General features: G+C 40.0%; 1 protein-coding gene across 1 annotated transcript in view; it reads left to right on the top strand.

Moving 5' to 3' along the window:
* The first annotated feature begins 4,421 nt into the window (after window positions 1-4,421).
* The window catches only part of ASAH2 (N-acylsphingosine amidohydrolase 2), a 91,574-nt gene continuing 71,309 nt past the window's right edge, over window positions 4,422-24,686 (top strand). The window contains exons 1-2 of the mRNA XM_037741280.1: window positions 4,422-4,562; window positions 23,580-23,699. The gene's annotated coding sequence lies outside the window, so the exon portion shown is untranslated. The remainder of the gene's footprint in view (window positions 4,563-23,579; window positions 23,700-24,686) is intronic.

Here is a 24,686-nt window from a genome sequence, read left to right as displayed (position 1 = left end):
ATTTATCATTTGTACTATTAATTAATGTTTTTATTTAAATGACTTCATTAAAAATTGCTTTAGCCTTACTGTATATATTTTATATTTCTAATTCACAGTGAAATCAATATGTAATAATTAAAAAATGTCTACTCTGTACTATGTAAAACCTATCACCTTTTGGGAAATACCTTTGTCTATTATGGTCCTTACAGATATTAGATTACTGTCAACCCATTTTAGTAAGTAATTATTATAAGGTCTTAAGTTAAAAGTCCCATTTTGCAGACACCCAAGGCTTGATTCTCTTTGTCCAAACTTACTTCTGTCACACTCTTCTCCCTGTCAGAAAATGTCAATGATTGTCAGTACTAGAATCCAAAAACTTTAGAATAATTATTGATCCCTATTTCTCTCTTTTATTTTAAAACCAACAGGAAATCTTTCAAAACGTATGCATAGTGTGACACTTCACATCATCTCCACTTCTAGCCCTCTAGTCTAGGTCTCTTGTTTAGGTATTGCAAATGCTCCCAAATCAGCCTTATTGCTTCTAACCTCGACTCTTTGCACTGTGTGATCTGCATAGAGTCTAGGTGATAGCTAACAGAATACGTTTCCTAAAAGCCAGATTATTCTACTGTCATGCTTGAACATCTCCAAAGACTTTCCATCTCATTGGTAGAAAATCTAGTCCTCACGTTGCTCTTTAAGGCCTTTCCAGACTTCCATCCCCTGCGCCTCCACCTTGTGCATTTTGACCCCATGCCCTACTGCTCCTTCTTGTTCTTCTCTCTGTCAAGTCACTCTAGCCATTTTCTGTCCCTTCAGTCCATCAGTCTTCTCTGGGGACCTTAATGCTTGCCATTCCTTTTTCCTGGAATGCTTTTTCTTCAGGCAGAACCAAGACTTACCACTCTCTTCCCACTTCCTTCAGGTGTCTATTAAGATATCACCTTATAAGGAGGACCTCCAATTATGCTACATTAAACTCTTCTATCTGTTGTCTTGCTTTCTTCTTCTTAGCACTTATAACATACCAGATTATACTTCATTTTATTTTTTGTTTAACTTCCTTCTTTTAGAATGGAAGCACCATGAAAAGGATATTGTTTTGTTCATTACTCTATCACTGTGGCCTAAAAACTACCTGGCAAATAGTAGGCACTTAGTAAACACATGAATAAATACCAGATTGGATTAATACTACCTGCCCATCAAAGTCAAGATTCTGTTGCCCAGAAAGAGAAAAACCAGCGAGTAGCACTGCCTTATTCCAGCCTCTGCCTCATTGTCTTACAGTTACAGATACGCCTCATGTTATATGAATATCGTTCCTATTACTCAACAAATGTTCATCAAAGGCCTGATACATAAGGTGCTACAGACACATACAGTGAATAAAAGGAGCTGGACTTCAGGTGGAATAGGACAACTCCTTATAATAAAAAAATTCATTCAAGACCAGAATTTAAAAGGATGGGAAAACTCAGAGAGTGGTCAGAAAATGCTTCCTGCAAAACATGAACCCTTGTCTTGGGTCCTAAAGGAGGGTGTTCTAGTTATCTCTTACTATAAACAAACTCCCTCAAACACAGTGGCTTAAAACAGTAATCCTTTTATTATAGCTCATGGCTTTGTAGGTCAGGAATCTGAGCAGAGCTCAGCTGAGTGACACTTAATGTAGTATTGATGAGCTCACTCCATGGTATTCAGCTGGTGGATGGACCAGTTTGGAAAGGTCTATGGCTGCTTCATTCACATATCTGGTACCTTATTGAGGATGATGGAAGGAGAAGCATAGCTTGAAGAGTGACCAAAGCTATGTGGTCTCTCCAGCGTGGGAGCTTCAGAATTTCTAGAGTTCCTAGGTGGTGAAGGGCTCTAATACTAAATTTTCCAGGAAACAGAGGAAGCTGCAAGGCCGTATGTGACCCAGCCTCAAGAGTCACATAACATCATTTTCACCTTCTCTATTGATAGTCACAAACCTGTTCACAATAAAGTGGAGAGGACACAGATCCCCACCTCTCGGTAGATGGGGGTCAAAGGATTTGCAGCTGTGTTTTCAGACTTAAGATTCAGTTAAGATGGGGGTTGTTAGCAAAGTGTTTAAGGGGAGAATGAAAGTTAGAGCAGAGACAGGAAAGTACAGATACATTCAAGAACCATAAAGATTGGGAGGTTGGGGCAGGAGGATGGCTTAAGTCCCAGAGTTCGAGGTTACAGTGAGTTCCGATTGTGCCACTTAACTACAGTCAGGGTGAGACAGCAGGGGAGAAAAAAAGAAAATAAGAATCTTTATGGTTTGATCAGAAGAGATGATCTTTACGATCAGAAGAGATGTCGGAGTCAAATATGAAGCCAAAGGTTTGGATGGATTAGGGTGAATATGAATACCTGGTGATACGGTTTGGATGTTTGTCCTCTCAAAATCTCATGTTGAAATTTGATCCCCATTGTTGGAGGTGAGGCCTGGTGGGAGGTGACTAATTCATGGGGCAGATTCCTCATGAATAGCTCGGTGCCTTCCATGGTAATGGGTGAGTTTTTGCTCTATTAACACGGTTGTTTAAAAGGGCATGACATCCTTTACTTCTCTGTCTCTTGCTCCCTCTCTCATCATGTGACACATTAGCTCTGCTTCCTTTTCTGCCATGATTGGAAGCTTCCCGAGGCCTCATCAAGAGCAGATGCTAGCACCTTGCTTCATGTAAAGCCTGCAGGACCTTGAGCTAAATGAACCTCTTTTCTTTGTAAATCACCCAGCCTCTCAGGCATTCCTTTATAGCAATGCAAAATGAAACAAGATGTTAAGGATCCTGGTTAAAGATTCTGGTCCTTATAGATTAGTGGTCTCTAAACTGTTTTGCTTGCATGGCCCTAAACTAATTTTGAAAAACACATTTTTAGATTGGCATCCATTTTCCCCTGTAAGTTAAAAGTAATTGCAAAGGTCAGCAGCTCTCCTCTATGTGGTTATTCATTCGGATGGAGGCTTTTCACTTTCTTCCCTCCCTTATCTTCAAGGTCATAGTGGATCTCTCCCTTCAAGCCTGTGCCTGGAGCCTGGAACGTGGAGGATCACACGTAGGGAAGATTGTGTAGACAAAGAATGAAATTAGTGCATTTCAATTTTCCTCACTTTCCATCGTCCAGATCTCAGTTGTACGGCTATCCTGACTGCAGGGCAGGCTGGGAAGGTGAAGGAAACACAGATTTTGTTGAAGAGCTAACAGTCCTTGCTACAGAATGTAAGTAAAGCAGCCAATTTGTTCAACATTGTAGCAGCTTCTTTGGTTATCACTGTTACCATTATTACACATTCAGTTTACAAGCCTCGTTCTGTGCACAGGTGAATTTTCACTTCCTTTTCTGTAGCTGCTTGACCTTTAGGTAAAGGATGCCCAGTGCCTTCGAGCCCAATTAGCAGCTAATGAAGATCAGCTGGCAATACTGCAGCTCCAGTCAGTGGGAAGAGGCAAGAGCTTGTGCAGTAATTCAATCACCCCAAAGCCCACAAGTGCTGCATGTCTACCTCACGCTTGCTGTCAAACAATTCCTGTTTTTTAACAAACACTCGTACCACTCCTGTCTCTCTTGCACCCGGCTTCTGCTTCCATGCAAGTCCCACAGTGAACTCTGTCATAGCCTAAAGAAAACTATATTTGCTCTAGGATGGGAGGCATTTTTTTTGCCTCAATAGTACTCTTCTAAATCATCCATCAATAACTGGAAAAACAGCACCAATTTTCTTTAGGAATTCTAGGCTTCTGAGCCTCTTGCATGTTGGCACAGGTAGAATGAAGCAAATTTCAAAGATCTAATCAAAGATTAAAAGCTTCTGCTTTCTTTTCCCTGCCTTGCATACCTGCTAATCTGAGCCCAAACGGTTAGAAGAATGAACTTTTTCCCTGAGAACCCTACTAACTTCCAGGTAGAATAAAATGAAGGCAATACTGCAGAATGTTGGCTCTTGCTTTTGCTTGGAAAAGACAACAGGGAAAATGTCAACACTGTCTCATTTGCTTCCTCAAACTACCAAGGTGACTATGTGCAGTCAGTTTCCTCCAGATAGTTGTAATTTCTCTAGAAAAGTGGGGACATCTCTCTCCCAGAGCTTAACTCATTCATCCAAAGTGGTCTTAACTTACATCTCTGTGCTGATTTGTCCCATAAAGTCTCTTCTCAGTGGTATGTAGTTGATAGGGTAGAGAAAGAACTAAATACTTATTTTCCAAACCAAATAGGACAAGCAGGTCAGTCTTAGAATGACTATCTCCTAGGTTAGATTTGTTCAGGGTGCAAAATGATGAACTCTAGCTGTGACCTTCCAAGGATGGTGCAGGGGTTTGTCCATCAGCAGGCTCAGCAGAGGTGTGTCCTGTCCTGCGCATGAGTCAGCACGTAAGTAGTTAAGTTGGCGAGCCTTGGCTTCCCTGGTTAGAGCGTCCAGCCTCCAAGAGTTAACCTGCAGCACTGCTCAGAAGAGCAGGGGCAGAGGATACCAAAGCGTCCCGGCACTCTGGCTTGCAGGGGAATGACATGCGGTTTTGAACAAGCAGCTGCCGCAGCAGGTCTGGGTATGTAACTTTGCTTTGATTGATAGTGTTTTGTTTTCTCCTGAGAGAACAAAGCAATGGTTGTTGATGTTTGCAAACAAGATCCCTTGGACACTGAGAAGGAACAGATGTTTATTAACCTGCTGTTTATCATGAAAATAATTGGGTGCAGGGGAGTGGGAGGGTAGTTTCCTCATATTCATTTATGTTTCCGATTGCAATGGCAGATTTTCTTTAATTCTATCTGGATTCCAGTGCTGTGTGGTTAGGTCATTTGAATGTCATGGTCACCGTCCAATTCAAATGATATATTCTTGCTATTTGTTCTGTGAATCTTCATATTTACATTCAGAGATATGGATTTCATTTGAAGAGTTATTTGCTGAACTGGTGAAGCTAAGTGGCATAAATCCATCTCCCTACCCCATTTTGGAAGGCAAGAATCAAATCCTTAGACTTAGAGAACAAACTTCTCCAAATTGGCCATATGCCTGAGTGAGAGAAACTTCATCTTGAATATGACCATTTTATTTCTTACAACCGGGCAAATTCAGTCTCAGGTGTATGCAATGTGCCCTGAAATAACCTTCAGATTTCCGGCTCTTTTAATGAGTCTCTGAGATTAAATTGCTAGTCTTTCCCATCACTTTGAATGTCTTTCTCTATTCCATGAATTAAAAAATTTCTGAGACTTAGAGTAGACTAGAACTACTCTCAAAGACTTGGATTTGTTAGAATTTCCAAGGATACAGGGACTTAAGTAAAGTTTGTCTGGATCTCATTCTATCTCAATCTTGGTACTGCAGTATCAACCACCAATTGACTACAGGACATAGGAATCTTTTTCCCAGTTATAGGAAATAGCGTACCCTGCAGATTTAAAATATGGGACATTGCTTGTCAGGCTTAGATTCTATCAAACAAGTGACTGCTTCCCAGCACAGTGATCAAGATGGTCTTCAACTGTCTTGGAATAAACTAGAATATTTTCTCCCCAGTGTCCACAGCTTCTCTTATATTAGCCTGGATTTCCAACCAATGGGAGACTCCTTTGATAAACAAGTTTCTTTAGAAAGATACAAACAGTACCTTAAAACTTGGGCAGGCTATTAGTCATTAATACTTTTGTACAAATCTCTTTAAAATCGTTCTCCCTAAGTGTTGCCAGGGTGAAGGAAAGGTGGTAAGAACCAGGAATTTGGAGTCTGGGCTCTGAAAGCTGAGGACTGGCAATCAGGTAAAATCTTAGGCAGGTGCATCAGTGGTGGTCAATGAAGCCAGACTGAGGACTACTGAGTCCTGGAAACAGGGCAATGGGGGCATGAGAGCAGGATCTGGAGAGCATTGTGCATGGTGGTAGAGGTGAAGGTGCTGAAGAGTTTCAGGGGCCCCCCAGGCATAGCCAGCATTGAAGGGAATCAGTGTCCAGGTTTTCAACTTCCGTTTTAACTCTTTTCCAAACTTTTTTTTTTTTTTTTTTTTTTGCCCAATAATTCACCTGAGTTCTACTTCAGAAAATAAAGGCAAACGTCTCACCCACTTGGGGTCTCACTGGGGGGCAGTCCCAAGGTGTATAGGGATCTTCTGGTGTCACACAAATGGACCATTTCTGTACACATTGCTCCAGAGGAAGGGTTCCGTAAGAGCAAAGCAAAAAGAAGCAAACCGTGTCTCATTTCGTCCAGCTTTCAAACGCATGCCAAGGGCTCTGTGCCTTGTCTCTGACTCTATTGGAATTACAGCTGAGGAGTGAAAAAGTTATCATGGGGACAGGGTATATGTATGAACGCCTTTACTGGAAATAAAAAATGCAGGTTTTTTTTTTTTATTAAATAACAATTCTGATTGCACTGCCTGATTTGATGATGAAGTTGGTTTGGCTAATTAGCATCTGCAGTGGATATTTTCTGTAAATTTAATACATTGATTCTGCTGTTCAAAGTATTAGCCAAACAATACTTAAAATATGTGTACAATATACAGAAAATTAGATAAGTCTTGCAACTAACTTCTATTTAAGCCTATAAGAGTTTTAGATGTCATTTCGAAAAAACATGTGCAAGGGAGTAGATGATATTAAAATATTCCTTTAGGGGGTTTCATGAGTGAAACCTTGCAACGGCCACTGATGTGCATTATTCTTTAGATGAGATAAACCTTGTCTTATAGCAAGTGCTTCTGCCCTCAGATGGCCACCAAGTCTACTCCTGGTTTTGTGCCACATCCTGCTACTTTTTCCTACAACTTCAAGGTCCTGCAATATCCTTGTTCAGCCTCTACACCACTTCATATGTGAACCAGCTGGTTAATTTATTTGAAATATTGAGTAATTGTCTAATGATGTGAAGATAGGATCTCCTGGAACTGTTCTGAATGTTATTTTTATTATTACCCACAATTCCTGATTGCTCTTTCAACATGCAATACTAGAGCAGATTTCCTAAGGCAAGGGTTAAAGAAGAGGTGGGTTTATTTACAAATATATTCATTAGGCACTTTTTAAAGCATCTATCACATGTCAGCATGGTGTGGTCACTGCAGTTGGAATCAAAAGATGTGAATTCAAATCCTGTATCTGTAACTTGTTAACTCTTTGAACTTTCTTGGGCTTCAGTTGATCCATTTGAAGAACTGGGATCCTGGATGCCAACCTCTGCACTGGTGTTGGGGAAGGAGAAAAATAGGATGGGACTCTAACCCCAAATCATCTAGTGGAGACACACACACACTCACTGCATATTAAGTACCAGAATAGGAGAGTGTACAAAGCTTAAGAGGAAGAAATGGGTTATGCAATTAACTTTGTCTGAGGGATCATCATTCCAATAAACAACATATTTTGAGCTCTCTGTAGTTTACACAGCACTATTACACACTCCATCTTTGTGTTGCCTCCACAATACTGTGCAGTAGATTCTTGGTAGGAGGATGAGGAAGGCAAGGCCTATTCCTATCACTGCTGACAAAGGAAAAGAGCTTCTATGTGGGGCGATCCCTGGAAACCTTGCCTCATTGGTTAAAGCAGCCAGGAGCTGACTCTGAAGTTCTTCCAGATTGGCACCCTTCCAGAGCCTTTCTGCAGTGACACTTTCCCAGTCTCTTAATGTCACCCTCAGACAAAGAAGCATCTGCTTCTCTGCTAAGAGGCAAGGTCAAGTCAATGTAGATGAGAAAAGTGGACGATAGATCTAATCTCCAGTGCAAATACATCATGGAGAGGAAAGAAAGGAACCATGCTAATCTGAACCATCCCTTGGGGCAGACACTAGGAGTTTTGCTAACATCAGAGTGAAACGGGTACCCAGGACAAAATGGAAATAGAAGTCTTGAGATGGCTGGTTACTCCTTTCCAGGATCAAGAATCCAGGAATCACCCCACATCACTAGATTTCAGTGTCAAGGGATCATCTGAGTGAGAAGGAAACTCTGACACCCTAGAGCTCCCTGCAGCAAGGGACAATGTGAGTCAAAGCCAACTTGATTCTAAGTTGTGCTGCTCAACTGTCTTCCCATTCAGTATGAGGGAGTTTGTCCCAAATTCTTCCAGAAAAGTGGAGTCAATAACAGTTGTGCCTATGATTCAGTGAGGCTTCTCCTCACACCGTACTGAGAAAAGCTTCAGCCACAATAAGATATTTGAAGAGAAGGTGGTCAGGAGTCAGTCATCACCAGATTATGGCAGTTATGGAAGCCAACAGAGGGCAGTGCAGATAATGACACTGATGACTGGGAAGGAGAATTTTAATGTCCCCACAGGAGGGTGACATGAGCTTTTTGGGACTCTGTGAGGAAATGAGGCCCCTGAAAGCCTCAGAGAATCTCCTGGAACTGTTTTCAATATTGCTTTTATCATTATCCACATTTCCTGATTGCTCTTTTTGACTGGCCATGTCTGGGAAAAGCAGCTGACATAACAGCAAGCCTCAAAACCTATTCATGATACAAATCAAAGTAGTCTGTGCTGGCTGGATATGGTTTTGACACCACCTGGAGAATCCAGTCTCAGTTTCTTCTCCCCACTGCCTTCCCAGCTCTGAGGGCAGCATTGCCATCAGAAACTTGGCTTGAGAAATGCCTCACTGGTGGCCTAAGAGGTGGCTTGTACAGTGACAATGTTGGGGACAGCTTATATTGGTTCATCAGAACTAATTCTGTGCAGATCCTCCCAGCTTTGCTTTCAGCAGTGTCCTTTGATTGTTTGAAATCAAATATGGTAGGAGCATTCACACCATAGAGACCAGTGAATGTTACACGCTAGAGCTTTTATTCCTGAAGAGCCGATTGTTAACATTTAGCGTCACGCCGCTGCCAATATTTGTTGCAGAAATTCTTTCATAAAGACATGATGTTCTGGTTTAAGAAATTAGGAGAAAAAGATGACTTTGTATTGTTATAGAACACCATGACATAGCCAAGATCAATTTTGGTTAGCAAGACAACTCTTTAGAGTTTGCAAATGGGGAGTACTCTTATTAACTCTTTCTAGGTCAGGCTGCTACTTTCCTATGTACTCAAACTTCTCGTCTTGCTTAATCGTCACATAACTCCATCTTTATATTACTATAAGAATGAGAGGTTTTTTGTTTTTTTTAGTTGACTTTTTTATCGAGACAGAGTCTTGCTCTGATGCTCAGGCTGGAGTGCAGTGGCATAATCATGGCTCATTGTAGCTTCAACCTCCCAGGCTAAAGAGATCCTCCCATTTCAGCCTTCCTAGTAGCTGGGACCACAGGTGTGCACCACCATGCTTGGCTAAATTATTTTTATTTAATATTATTATTATTGTTGTAGAGATGGGGTCTCCCCTAAGGAGGAAGAATTTACAAGAAAATCTTTGAAGCTGAAATAGAGTACTCAAATACTTTTTTAGCTCCTGTATCTTTTCTGAGTTAATAGAAGTAGGAACAAGAAATTCTGCAAACCCAAAGATGGAAGGTCATTTTTCAAAATCCATCTTCCTAATCTCATATCTGTGGAGATGGGGTATGACTGGCACCCCATAGCAGATGAAATCTATGGCTAGGATCACTTTATGTTTTCTCGGAGATTGGGGAACTCTCTAAGAGTTCCCTTTATAGGACGTATTCATTCATGTGCAGGTCTTTAAAGATTCTCATTTAGTCATGCTAAACCTAAACCAAAGGGATTTGCATTTCAGAAAATGTGAGCACTCTCAATGGATTATATTAATGCATAAGAATTATACATTTGCACTTGATAGGAGTATCTATGCTAAAAAGATAATTATGAAACAATTATATTTGAGTACATGTAACATGTATTTCTTGTTTACTTCTCACAATGACCTTAGGACATGGATACTGTTATTAGGCCCGTTTTAGAGATGAAAGAATGGATGCGAAGAGAAATTGAGTGACTTCCTCAAATTAGGATAGTGCTGGGATTTGAACTAAAGAAATCTTGATCCAGAACCCATACTCAAACCCACAATTCTTTGTTACCTCCTTGAAAGCGGAATCATTTAAAATTCAGCTCCCCTCCTCTGCACCCATTTTGTTGCACAGAAAACTCTCTCTCTCAGGAGGTAGCAGAACAATACATTCCGTAATCTGATCAAGTCTTTGACATGTCCTATTATGTCAAAACTTCAGACATATCGTAAAGGCTGAAAGATGGGGAAGGATGCTGTGGTTCCCACTTGTGCAGCCGTAATCAAGCGTACAATGCGGAAGCCATTTCACTTACTTGTTTCTTATGCAAAAAACAAACAAACAAACAAAACCAAAACTCTTTTGCATTTACTTTTTCTCCTTTCTTGATATTTTTGGTTCTGCCAGGACTCTTGAGTGATAATATAGTATTTTTAGGGGAAATAAGAAATTGACTTCTCTCCCATATGCATTCATTTAATGCTGCTGAGTATCTTGGGAGAAATCCTGTGTTCACGAGATTCATGTTTACATGTTGATTGTTACAAACTTTAGCCTAAGCCTTCATTCTGATAATTTTAGGCCTGAAGTTTATACTAAAGACTCAAACTCCATCTATTTTCTTCTTCCCTTCCTAATCAGTTTGTTTTCTCCTTGCTTTTTGTAGTTAATGGCTCCACATTCTCTCATGAGCTCAAAAAATTGGAGTGATATTTGGTTGCCCCCCTCCCCTTCACCCCCCAGCATGAAACAAGTGCCAAGTCATACACACTTTGCCAACACGTCTCCAAGTATTCTTCCTTTTCATTTCCACTTCCACTTCCACATGCCACCCTGGCTCTGCTTCCCACCTAAATGACAACTCACCTCTTAAACAGTTGACTGTCTTCAGTCCAAGAGCAGCATTAGGTTTCAATGAGCTTTTCGGCTCTACCCCTTCCTCCACCATTAGAAATTCTGTTGGGAAGAATCTGTTTGGGCTTCTCAGAAAAAAGTCCCTCGATCAATTCATCACGCCTGCTGTGGCTAAGGGATAGGGAAGAAGCATCCTTTCTTAGCCTCTCCCTGATCTGTTTACCCACTTCTGCCAGATGGATATTGGCAAAATGCATCTCTGTTTGTACTATACTGCTTAACAATGTTCAGGGACTCTTAACTGCCATCACTGAGTTTAAATCCCTGTTTGGCATTTAAGCACCTTCAGGCTCTGTATGTAACTTAACATTTCAGGTGCAATCTTCATGGCTCGCCTACAAAAGCCTATATTAGTGGATCTTAGACTCAGCCTCACAATGGACCAAGGGGTAAGAGAGGGTGGGATTATAGTTGGAGAGCTGGCAATTGTTCATAACTCCATAGCCTGTCTTAACTCTGGTGTAATCAAGGTATGAATGTGGGAGAGTTATGTATGAATATCATCTTTCAGGAGGATAGGGTAGAATAAGGTTGAGAACTGCTGCCCTCAGCTTAGCCAAGCCACAATACTTGCTATTCCATATATTTTGGGTTTTCCCACTCCTGCACTTCGGTGGATGCTCATCTTTTGGCTCATCTCTATAACCCTGCCTGGCAAAATCCTTTTTGTCCTTCAAAGTTCAGTTTGAATTCTACATTTTAATGATAACTTCTGTAATTTTTCAAACTAGATAAGATGTATCTTCTTCATGAGCCTCCAGAGCATTTTATTTAGGATGCTATGTTTAAGCTTGCATTATATTTATTTTGTAATTATTTTGTATTGGCAAGGCAAAATATATATATATTTTTATGAGAAAACCCTAAACAACAAAACAAAACAAGAAAAGCCAATACTGTCTATTTCACTGGGCTGCATACATGGTAGGTCCTGTATGATCTGACTTTTGACCACACTTGTGATGTCTTCCCTCAAATCCCTTTGCCTCCTGCCATCCTAAACAACTTGGAATGTCCCAGACTCCACATTCTCACCCAATTATCTTCAGGCCTTGCACATGTCACGCCTTCTTATCAGGTGAAGTACATTACCAAAATGGCCACAGTCCTTCACCCACCCCTGTGACCACACCTCTCACAGTGTGACATACCATCACTAGGTGGAGACCATTTCCCCTCCCCTTGAATCTAGGCTGGTTCTGGGACTTGCTTTGGTAACAGGGAATGCAGAGGAAGTTCCACTGTGCCAGTTCTGAGCCTCAGCATGAAAAGGCTTGCATGTTTTCACTCATTCTCTTGGAAGCTTGTCCAATTGCCATGTGAATAAACCTGGGCTAGCCTGCTGGAGAATGAGAGATGATGTGGAGGAGAGACAAGCGGTCCAAGCTGAGGCCATCCCAAACCACAGCCCCCACACAACCCCCAGCCAACCCAGCAGCTTTCTGTTGGTTGATGCATTAGAAAGTCTCAAGTCAGAACTGTCTAGCTGGGCCCAGCCCAAATTGCTAATGCACAAGACTATGAGCTAAACACATTGTTGTTTATTTAAACTATCAAGTTTTGGGGTGGTTTGTTATGCAGCCAGAGTTGCACTAAGTTAACAGCTACCTTTCTAATCTCTACCTGTCAAAGTTGTTTCTGACCCCCTTCAGTCTGGATTAGGATTTCCTCTTACATACCACAGAGGTACTCATAGTTCAATATTGTAATTACTTAGAACAATCATCTCTATTTTTACATTTGATTGTAAGATTTTTAGAGTAGGAACTTGGTCTTATGAATTGTATCCTTTAGTTCTGGCACAATGTCTGTTACTGCATAGATGCTCAGAAGGTATTTGTGAATGAAGGAAAGAATGGATTAAATCAGAGGCTGTAACTTGTGGACATCCTATGTTTAGTTTGTCCTGCATAGTGTTGACCTGAAGGGCGATACACATATTTAGGTTTTTTTGTTTGTTTTTGTTTTTTAGAATTGTTGGTGTACATTTGAAAATCAAGAAATTTGAGATAAATACCTGCATTACTGACTTCTCATTAAAAGAAAATGGGAAGATTTATCAACATTGGGCCTGCAATTTTCTCACGGCACCAATGAATGGTGGCTGTTCCCTTTAGATGGAACATACTTTCTTACTGTGACAGTCTGGCAAGGGTTCCCATTGTCTCATCAACACTCATTGTTATCGATCATCCCATTGGTGCTGTTCTCTTGCAGACATCTGCAAGGTTCCCTCATATACTTACCTGCTGTAAAGCACACAGCGCTTACGAGAGCAGTTGATAAATGTGACCACTTATTTACTTCTGCCTCAGATATGAGTGTGATGTAGGTAGCCTCTCTCCTGGGCACAATTTTAAGCATTGCTTATGGTCTTACTTTCCTCATCTACAAATTAGATTTGTTTTCTCTCCCTCCAAAGGGCTTTCAAGGATAATTTGGCTTATAACCTGTCTAAACTGTTTTCTTTCTTTGTCATGTAATTCAGTTTTATTAGGGCAGCAATTGTGCTTTGGTTGGAAGCGTTCACACCCGGCCATGCTGGCTGGCCTGTCAGAGATGTCATGCCACCTTTCCCTTTTATTTTATTTTATCTTTTTAACTTAGTGATGGGGTCTTACTGTGTTGTCAGGTCTGGAGTGCAGTGCCACGATCATGGCTCAGACTCTTTCTCGGTCTTACGCAGTCCTTCTTCCTCAGCCTCCCAAGTAGCTGGGACTAGGGGCACAAGCCACCATGCCCAGATAATTTTTGTATTTTTTGTAAAGACAGTGTCTTGCTATGTAGCCCAGGCTGGTCTTAAACTTGAACTCCCAGGCTCAAGCGCTTTTCCTGCCTCGGCCTCCCAGAGCACTGGTATTATTGGTGCAAGCCATCTCGCCTGGCCATCATGCCAGTTTTCTGATGGTTTTCCCTCTAGTGGTACTCTTAAGATGCAACATAAAAGTGTTGTGGATGTCATGTCCCTCTCATGATGGATTGAAGTAGTTTTTTGTGAGATGATGAAATTGAAGATTTTAAAAAATGACTACTCATTCTATTTATGAGGCTTATAACTCAATAATTGGGACTTTGAAGGAAGAAACCCCCCAGCCAATGCATAACTCCAAGTTTTAAAGAGAAATTCACCAAGGCTGAAGTTCAGCAAGATACATCTGCACAGGTCTACCACGTGTTTACTCTTGCATCTTCTCTGATTGATCAGTACCCAGGCTGAACCAGTGTTTACATATTTTGAATATATCACTCCTATTACCAACACATTGGAATGGAAGACATATTAGTCTTCAAGTTTATCTTCAACTCTGGACTCATTTATGAGGCAACAACTTGGTCACAGCTCCATGCAACCTGGTTTTATCAATCCCTTATGTAAACACCACTGTAATTATCCTATTCAGAAGAACCTTTATCTCTTATGGTACATCCAAGGTTCAGCTCATCTGGGTATGAAAAAGTAGCTCAGCCTGTTCTCTGATTAGTGATGTGAATAAGCAGTAGAACTTGCTCTGTTCCATTAGTCCTGAATGAATTGGTTGATGACTCTTTACTTCTAAAAGTCCCATGCACCCAGACCACTTACTTCTGAGCTTAACAGAGATAGAATCTGAGGTCAGCACCGTCCTCCTCATATGTCTAAGAAAAGAAACAGAAACTCTATTTTTGGCAGTGGTTATTCTTCATTTGATGATGCGTAAGAATAGGCTAGTAGAGTTGACACTTCCTTTTTTAGCTTATCTGGGGAATTAAAGTACTCATTCTGTGTGACTTTTTTATACACCTGAATTCATCCCTTTAAAACAATTACCTTTATATCACAAAAGTAATACATTATCATTGCAGAAAAAATTAAATATGGTTAAGTAAAATGCAGAAAATAAGAGTTTCCCAAATCCCATGCTAACAAAAGATTGTTGCATTTTGAGATGGATTAGTCTAGTTGTCTCTTTATCTCCCTCTTCATATTTTCGGTAGCTTTAAAACTTGGAGTTCTTTCTTTTAAACCTCAAAACTAAAAAAATAATCTTGAAGGAAACTCTCTATAAATGTGTTTCACATTCTGCTGTTTTAAAGGTTGTTAAAAGACTCAAATTGTCACTGTGATCACTGATTATTGTCCTGGACAGAGTCGTTTTCACTTGAGTCTCTTTAAGCTATCACTTTCACTACCTGTGTGTCTGCTCCAGAAACCTGTGTTAATTTTCTACGATGGAAAGTAAAAGAACAGCTGGTTAGAATTGTATGTAAATTAAAAGTTACCTCGATCTGAATGAAGCCTCTCCTGTAGCGTAAAATACATGGACTTTGTGTCATGAATTTCTGTAACCTACAAGTCTTTCATATTTACTTTATATTTTTAGCTATGTTTTCAGTTTGAGATGGCATGAAATTTCATCTCTGAATTAGAAAGATTTTAATATGTTTTGAAAAGAAGAAATAAAATCATTTAATTCAGGTGTTTATTGGACTGAAATAATTTAAAAACAAGATTTATAATTCAGCTAAGAAGCCATCTTCCTAAGCTGGCATTATGACTCTATTAGTCAGGATGGGCAGGAAGCTTGCTGTGGTAACAAATAAATCCCCTACATGTTAGTTGCTTAATATGTAAACATTTATTTCTTATTTATGCAAAGCCCATTCTTGGTTTGGCAACTCTTGGAGGTCAGTTGCTTCCAAGTAGTATCTCAAGGAACTTGTAACCTGTTATCTGAGACATGTGACACTCAGGGTCATCATGGCAGAGGAGGGGAGACCATGTAGAACTCATACCTCCTCTCAAATGCCTCAATACTAAATGCTTCAGTCCAGAAGTGATGCATGTCACTGCCACTTACAGCCCATTGGCCAGTAACTACCAGGAGGCTGGAAAGTATAACCTTCCCATGTGCCTATAAAGGAATAGAGAACCAGATATGAATGAGCACTGCAAGACTCCACCACAGTGACCTTGGGTGAGTAACTGTCTTGATGGCAACAGGGTTGGCCTAGGTGACTTCAGAATTGTTACATCTTCTCAAAATCACTGAAACTAAAGGCTTGATTACTTCTTACAACAGCTTTATGGCTTTCACTACTTCACATGCATTGTCTTTTTGTTACTCTAAAGACATGGATATAGACTGGGTGCAGTGGCTCACGCCTGTAATCCCAGCACTTTGGGAGGCCCAGGCGAGTGGATCACCTGAGGTCAAAAGTTCGAGACCAGCCTGGCCAACATAGTGAAACCCCATATCTACTGAAAATACAAAAATTAGCTGGGCCTGGTGGTATGCACCTGCAGTCCCAGCTACTTGGGAGGCTGAGGCAGGAGAATTTCCTGAATCCAGGAGGTGGAGGTTGCAGTGAGCTGAGATTGCACCACTGCACTCCTGCATGGACAACAGGAGCAAAACTCCATCTCACATGAAAACATAAATAAATAAGTAAAAATATGAATATATTAATCCAGCAGAAGGCAGATGCTTACGTTGCATAGTGTAGCTGATGGTTAAGCTAGAGAACTCTGAGGGCAGATGATATGTTTTGAATTCAGCTTGATCTCTTACCTGCTACATGACCTCTGACTATCAGCTCTTGGTTTGACTTCTCTATGACTTAGTTTTTTATTTTTTAATTCAAATGTAAAATGAGGATAGGAGCGGTACCACCCTCACAGGGTTACTGTTAGTACTAAATGAAGTAATTCTTATAGTGGCCTCAGAACAGTGTCTGAAGCATAATAAGTTCAGTAAGTTAACTGTATTTTACTTTTTCTTATTGAAAAAGATGACTGTTTATCTTGCCCTCACTTGATAAGTGTCTACATAGTAAGAGCTCAATATGTTGTTGTTGTTTTAATGATCATCTTTCTTGTTCTGGCTGGATAAGCCAGTCCAACCCACACAAGTCTCTCTAATCTACTGACTCATAATAAAATGGAGTCGCAAATACTACCTGTAGGTGACCTGGGGCCAAGACCTCCAACCCCTTTGGACTTGTGCCTCATCTACTTTAGCTTAGATTCCATTCTGCCCTGGTCTCATCTTGGCTCTGGAATCTGAGTTGGATCCTGCCTTTGGCTCTTGAAACCTCAAGATTCCTCCTGGTTTCCCCCTTGTCATTGAGCTCTTTTTCTCACAGACTTTCCTGGGCTGGTGCCTTTCACTCTTGGGGAACCCACTTAGCTCAGGTGGGAGCTTCTTGACCTAACCACAGCCTCTTAGGACCCAACCCCTGCCTAAGCCTCCAGTTCAGATGGAGGCTTCGTCCTGGCCTCCACAAAGCAGAGGGAACATCATATACTTCCTATATCACCTACTCTTATTTCACTGACCGCATCATTGAGCCTGGTATTTCAGATGTCTCCTGGCCCTTATAACCATCCCACAACAGTGATAAATCCAAGATGTTAAGTCCTCCTGCAGGCATTATCCCTTCAGGTAGATACACATTAGTAAGAACTTTTTCTTTTTGGGTCTAGAGTGGAGTGTCCTTGGGAAAGAGTTAGACAATTGCAGCAAGAGAGAATATGAGAAGTGGTGTGCATTTGCTACCTGGCATAGGGAAGGTCTGGTTCCCCTCGCCTTTTACTTCTTGGCCGATCTAAGAGGGGCATTCTCTGAATGGTTGCCAGTAAGTATGCTCCAGGGAAGAAAGAAATTCTTACCTGGTGAGTTTCCTCCTCAGGTTTTGTTCTGCCCAATATAAGAAAGACCATATGCCTCGATGCCAAGCTCACTCAGACTGTCTTCCCTCCTTCCTCACATTGGCATGAGGGAACAACGATTGAGTCAGGCTGGACTTTGATACTATCGGTTTCTTTCTGCTTCTCTTGGTCCTTTCTTTTTCAAGTTCTATCAAAAGACAGTGTGGTTTTTTTTCACAGGTGCACAGCACAGGTGGGAGATGTGAACCACCTGAGATTTATGTAGAGGGCAAGCATTACATCAGAAGATATTGCCACCCTGTCCCTGAAATGATGACAAATGTGGCTGCTTCCTGCTTTCTCCCAATCTGCCTTTGTAATCTTGTATAGCACACAGGTCAAATTTGTCATTGCCAAATGAAATAAATTCTCATCTGTGGTTTTAGAAAGAGCGAAATCATTAGAGAACAATTTCCAAAGACTCTGAAAAAGGTTATACAGCCCCCCAGTGTTTATCTAACAATGGAGAAATAGGGACGTTTTGCAATTCTAATTTTATCTAGATTTTAAATGCTCTGAATGTGTCAAAAATAGCAAAAGATACTTTTTTTCCCTTATCAAAGTTGAATGGAGAGGGCTTTAGAATCAAGTGTGAGGAATATACCAAGAAAACTATGCTATAAAGTTTAAAATGCACAGAACCTGCCACTCATGGGGGATCCACAATTAATTAATCCATAATTAATAAAATAACTAATTTGTCTCCTGTTATAAAGCTAACAGAGAAGTTTTAAAAACATATTATCTATGTGATCTCTTAACAAGACAGGTTCTTGTTGGTCTCCATTTTTTTTTTTTTAATTAGAAAATGAAGCTCAGGGAAATTAAGGTCACTAAAAACAAACAAACATACAAATCTTAAACTTTAGATTTAAATCCAGTTCTTTTCATATCCACAATTCTTCCTTTTATCTTTTTCCTTTGTTTTGAAAGCAGAACTGGGGTAAATTTGAGGGAAGAAACTCTATAAGCCTTGAGTAGTTTATCTGCCCTGTTCACTGAGAAAAGCAGAAGCTTGTCAGCATCTACTTGTACCTTTTGCTGGGATCATGGGCTTTGTAAATTCCCTGGGGGAAGGAGGGCAATGGTATGCTCTTTTTTCATGCTCTATTTTCTTTCAACCCCTGCCACTTTGGTCAGAGATGACAACTCTCTCATAGTATCAACCTGGTCTCTGCTCCACACTGGGCCATGTTTAGCAGCAGTCTCAGGCTTAATATATGATGGATGCCTAAGAGGTTAAATAAGAAACATTCATTTCAGCTCAGAACAAAAGATGCTCCTCCTCTATTGCTTGCAGGTTGAGTTTAAAGTAGAACTGAGACTATTGAAAAGGTGAATCTACAGTTAACTGATGATGAGACTGTTTTGGTTTCAGTCCTGTGTAAAAACCCATGAGGTGGTAAGGCACCACCATAGCATTCCTGTGTACTGAAAGCAAATTTCTTTTTGGACCCAATAGAAATGCATTATGGCAGACTGCTCACTATTTTTAACTTTAAAAATGTTCTGAGAGGCAACGTGGCACACACAGGGTCCAGTTGATTAGAATACATGTATTCTTCACAGTGAGGTCCAACACTCACTTCTGTGAGATTTAGCTTGGCCACATTCTTAGTTGGAGATAACAATCCACTTCGGGGAATTTAAAAAGGAAAGGATTTATTAAGGGATTGAGATAAATTGCAGTATTATTGTGAAGGCTGAAGACAGAGAGTTAAAGCTGATCCCTCAGGAAGAACTCCCCAGCTTTAACTGCAGAACTGAGCTTCTTAGTGATGGGCTACCATGAACATGTTCATGGAATAAGGAAGCAGGCTGCAGCATCTAGAAACAGCCACCTCACTGCCAGCTCAGAGCTGTGCTGCCATGATCCAAACCAGGAAAATGAATGGCCCATGCCCTGCTTCACTCCTCTAGTGGCTCAGTTCTGAATCAAAGTCTCATGCCAATGCATCTGAAAGGCAGAACCTAAACTCTATCTGGAGCTCTAGGCAAATAGGGGTCCAGCTCCTCTGTACACTAGAATTTGCAATGAGTGTTGAGTAGAGCGTTCTGCAGTATCTGCATAGTGCTCCCATTCTACCTATCTTCCATTAACTAGCATTTTAAAGAACAAAGCTATGTCCATCCATCTGTCCTCCCATCTGTTCTTCTAACTATCCATCCATCCATTCATCTATCCATCCATCCATCCATTTGATTTTTGCACTTTTTATTAATATACCATTTCTTTTTTTAAATCTATGTTTCAGAATGCTCTAAAATATAAAAATTTCTTTAAAAAGTATAATCACAATACCATTATCATATTTGAAACAATCCCTGAACATTGTTATATATCTAGTCAGTGTTAAAATTTCCCCCATTTCATAAATTTTTTCTTTTTGTTTGAATCAGTTTCCAAATAATGTTTGTTCTGAAATTACAATATACGGTGGATAGACCTGTCTCTTAAGCCTCTTTCAATATACAGCTTTCCTCTCCTTCCCTTTCCTCTGCCCTAGCTGTTCTCTTCTCCCCTCCCTTTCCCTGGCCATTCTCCCTGTCCTCTGCCTCTGCCCTTCTCTCCCCTTCTCCACCCATTCTTGCCCTTGTTCTTGTCTCTCCCTTACCTCCTTCCCTTTCTACTTCTTCTTTCTCTTCACTTTTAGTTTTTTTTTTTTTTTTTTTAAAGAAACTGGATCATTGGTCTTACTATCTCACAGTCTAAATTTTGCTTCCTGTACCCCTGCGTTGTCCTTAACATACATATTCAGTTGTCTTTTGTATTTCCTACAAACAGGCACTTAGATCTAGAGGCTGAACTGATTTAGGTTTCACTTTTTGGTAATGTTGAGAATGTTGTGTGCATGGTTCAGAGGTTGCAGTACATGGTTGTGTCTGTGGTTCAGAGGCTGCAGTATCCTGTTTTCTCTCTTTTGGTGATGTAAGCAGCTATTGATGACCTTTGCCTAGATCCATCATTTCATTAGGGGTTGCAAAATATTTAGATTCTAGTGTGTCATTCCTTCCTCATTTATTAGCTGGAATACTTTGACCATGAGGAACTGTCCCTCATCAACTATTTGGCTTTCCTGCTGTACATGTATGCAGGAAAAGCAGAGTACATTCTTGACTTCTTGATTCCTACTGCTGTCCTTTTTTTTAAACCAATTTTCAGAATAACAAATTGGTTCCCTAGCTTTTAAAAAGTATCCTTATGACATCATAAATTTAAGCATATCTGACTTGCTTCAAGCCATTGCACTTTCTTTTTAAATTGATGCTAAAGCTAACTAATCTTTGGTTACTGGGAACCTTTCTAGTACTTTTGATAGTGCCTTCATAATTTTGATGACTTTTTTGATTTCTGATATAATAAAATATTCCCAGCTTAGTTCATATAATTCTACCACAGACCCAGAACCAACCGTTTCTCCAAGGATCTCCAGTTGCTTTCAGCAAGAAATGTTATTAGAGATGTCAATCTGGATGCTATCTAAAATAGTGTATGTTTTCTAGAAGTAATTTAATCTTTAATTACTCTAAGAATTAAAGAATGAAAGAAATGACCCTTAGCACAATGTATGTGAAATTAGCACCATGCCTTTTAAGATTTCTTAAGTAAAATATTAAGAAAAATTGTGATGCTAGTGATTATTGTTTGATGATTTAGGAGTTAGGGTTTTGGGAGAAATATTCTTCCAGCTTGAATACAATTATTCGTAAGCTGCCTTTACTTTGTGCTGATTAGTTTTTCCCTCTGCAATGGGGTGTTAAGAGACAGAGGACATAGCTTTGCTTCATCTATTGTTATAAAAAATGAACACATAGACTTTTATATCCCCAGAGGCTGCCATGCCAAGGTTCAGGTCAAGGTGATGTAGACAATTAGTTTGGTGAGAGGCAAAAGCTGTTGTCTAGGAGTCAGGGGAGTTGCGCTTACATCCTTAAATACCATTGCTGGATCAGGCTCACTTTTAACTACCCTTACCCGTTCTGAAAATTGGTATCTATTTCCTCCTCTGTAAAATGGGTAGAGTATGTGTACATGAGTGAATTTGGGGAGGTATAGTGTAGGGAAGAACAGTTAGCTTATTCTAGCTAATTAGATTAATGTGAGGATCATTCCAGACAGAAATAAAATATATGCACAGGTTAAAATAATTAGTGATCATATCTTCATCTCATTCCAGGGGAGTCTTGTTCCTGTCTATAGGAGTCAGTTGTTTCGATGGACATTATAGGTCCCCTGGGCCCAACATATTTTCTCCACTGGCTCTCCATAGTGCTTGGAATCTTCTCAATTCTTACCCTCTTATTGTCCAGGTATGGGCCCTCAAATGTAGTCTAGGAAAGGTGACATGTTATGCCATCGTCATCTACCAAAACCCTAGTTAAAATGATCTCATCTGTCTTGATTGTGAGTCACTGAGCAGGACTCTGAATGGGCCATAGCATGGCTCCTTTTTATGATGAGGAAGATGGCTGGGGAAGTCTGGAGGAGACCACAGGGGCAGTCAAGAGGCCTCTCACTGCAAGGGAGAAGTGTGGGAGAAGGAAATCCAATGGAAGGTCATTAATGAGTATTTGTTTTTACTGGCCCATCAGCTATAGCACCTTGATTTCATTTTGGAGAACTACTCTTCTCTCTTTGCACATGAAAGGATAAAGGTGTTATATGAGCTAGACCAGTCAGATGCTGTCTTTCGGAAATTGACTCCTCAGTGAAGGAACAGAAGACCTAAAGTAGTTGTAGTCCATCAATCTCAATGGTGACGCCCTGAAGAGATTGTTCAATAGCTCCTGCTATCTGGATCTGCAGAGCTGCCCTGATTCCTGGTCATCCTGAGCCCGAGTCTGCAGCTTTTCTTGCTGTCTTTCAGTGAATTTACTTTTCCTCTCTTTTTCCCTTTTCATCCTACATTAACTAGATTTGTTGTTTGCCTGTAACCAAGAATCCTAACATAAATGATCTAAAAAAAAAAAACCAAAAAAACCTCTTGTTCAATATCATGGTTTAATCTTTTCCCCTCTGTAGTAGCAGAGAGAAATCTAAGATACGTTACTAAATGCCCTATCTGAAAGAACTTGTATCTTTAATGCTTCAATTGGAACTTTGCAGGCCTGTCTCTGTTCAAATTCTGCAAGGAATTAAGCAGCCTTTGTGGCCTTCTTCAAAATGTGTCCTGGCTAGGTTTGATCTACTAGGGAAAAACGGAAATGGATTGATTGGTTTCTTTATTGCTCTCTTTGTCTCCATGGTACATTGTTTAACTTCATGCTATAGTATATACTCTCCAAGAGGAAGAAAAACATTTTATTTCTCCATTTCAGAAGTGATGCATGCCTATAATAGAAAATACCAAGAAACAAAATGATGAAAACAAAACCACCCATAATCACCAAATAATTACTTTTTAACATTTTCCTGTACTTACAGTCTTTAATATATAATATATATATATATAAAGTATATAAAGTAAACATATATAATATTTACAAATGGGATCATATTGTTTTGTAACCTTAAAATACTTAATATTTCAAAAATTTTGCATGTCATTAAATCATTTTCAGTATGATTTTTAATAGTTGCATAGCAGTCTTGCTGTATTATTTACTAATCACATTTAGTAAATATAAAATTTTGAATCTTTTTATGAGAACTCATAATAATTACGATTAATTTTCTGTTTTGAAATTGGTGGAAATATTGCCCAGTGTTATCCACAGCCCACACTGATGTCCAGCATATATGACTACTCTCTTTGCCATAGAATGGCCAGTGGTAAATGAAGCAGGTGCATTTCTTTTTGTGATTCAGGCTATAAGCTTTGCACAGAACTTATCATGCTGGAAGAGTTATAGAAAAAGTGAAATGACCTTCAGTCCAGCAGGCCTTCTGCAATTTCTATCTCTGATAACAGGGTGCCCTAAGAGACAGTTCTTGTATAAGCCTTTTGTTATCAATACTCTTTAATCTCATACTTGTACCAGGCCCACAAAGGTATTCTAATGAGAGCTCTAACACTCCTGGGCTTGACTGAAAATTTTTCTCAGTAGGTTTCAGAAAGTGCTGAGAAGTATAAGCCCAGCAACGTGCAAGGGGAAAGAGGACACGACTCTGGATGGCCACTTGCTTTACTGGGATGCAAAAGCTCTTTTGAGTACTAGAATCAGGTAAGAGTGGCTATGTTTTCTTGGGGAAGGAGGGAAGGAGGGATCTTGAATGATCCTATTGTCTCAGAGATCTTCAAGAGACCCTAAAGCTTCAATTTATTTCACAGCTTTGGAAATGTGTTTTGCCAAATTGTTATGTTTTACTCTCTCCTTCTTGAAAAACAGGTACCCTGTTATGTGAAAATGTGGCAAATGGCTTGCTATTGTGTCATTAGAGCCTCATTATTGAGTTTTCAGGATTATGACAGATTAAGTGTGAACCATTATAAAATCTAGAATCATTTAAGATAGAATTATTGGCTCTGCTCTGCCAAGGTACCTTTGCATTCTGCAGGCAGGGAAGGCATCTGCTTTAACATTCAAGCTCAGATTTTAATCACCAATGAGAAATAAATAGTGCTAACCCAAGTTTTATTTTCTTAAAGATGGTGGACAAGTCAGCTAAAGTGGTTCCAAAAGAATGTTACTGTGTTGGCAGTAATTCTGGCAGCTAAACAGAATGGTGAAACACACGAGGTAGATCATTCAAGTCCACATAACAGGTGGAAACTCTAATGTTAAATCAAGCGCCATTGCTGACTTGTATAAAATGTTGCTGGTAGTCAATTCACCAACACAAAACTAGAAATAAAAAAGAAGTATTATTTTGCACCCTGTTTGATACACAGCCTTCTACCACGTGGCCACATTTACATGTAGTCTGCTTGTCCACGGGCTGGGGTTAAGAGGTCCAGCTGTCAGTCATCTTGGGTAGTAGGAATGCTCAGAGAACCAAAGCTCTGAGCAAGAACTATAGATACTGGGTTTGAAATTTGCTGGTGAAACAGCTGCTAATGAGTAGTAATTCTCTGTAAAACCTTAGAGTTTGGAGTCATATCTTAGATGTGTTTCCTGACTCCTGGGAACCAACAATAGAAGTTGGTCATAAGTCACAGATCTGATTTGTTTTGCTCCACATTTGAAGTTGTTTCTGCTGCTGGTGGTTAA

Source organism: Cebus imitator, unplaced genomic scaffold (assembly GCF_001604975.1).
Source record: "Cebus imitator isolate Cc_AM_T3 unplaced genomic scaffold, Cebus_imitator-1.0 Scaffold97, whole genome shotgun sequence".
Lineage (NCBI taxonomy): Eukaryota > Metazoa > Chordata > Mammalia > Primates > Cebidae > Cebus > Cebus imitator.
This window is presented reverse-complemented; position numbering and strand designations above follow the sequence as displayed.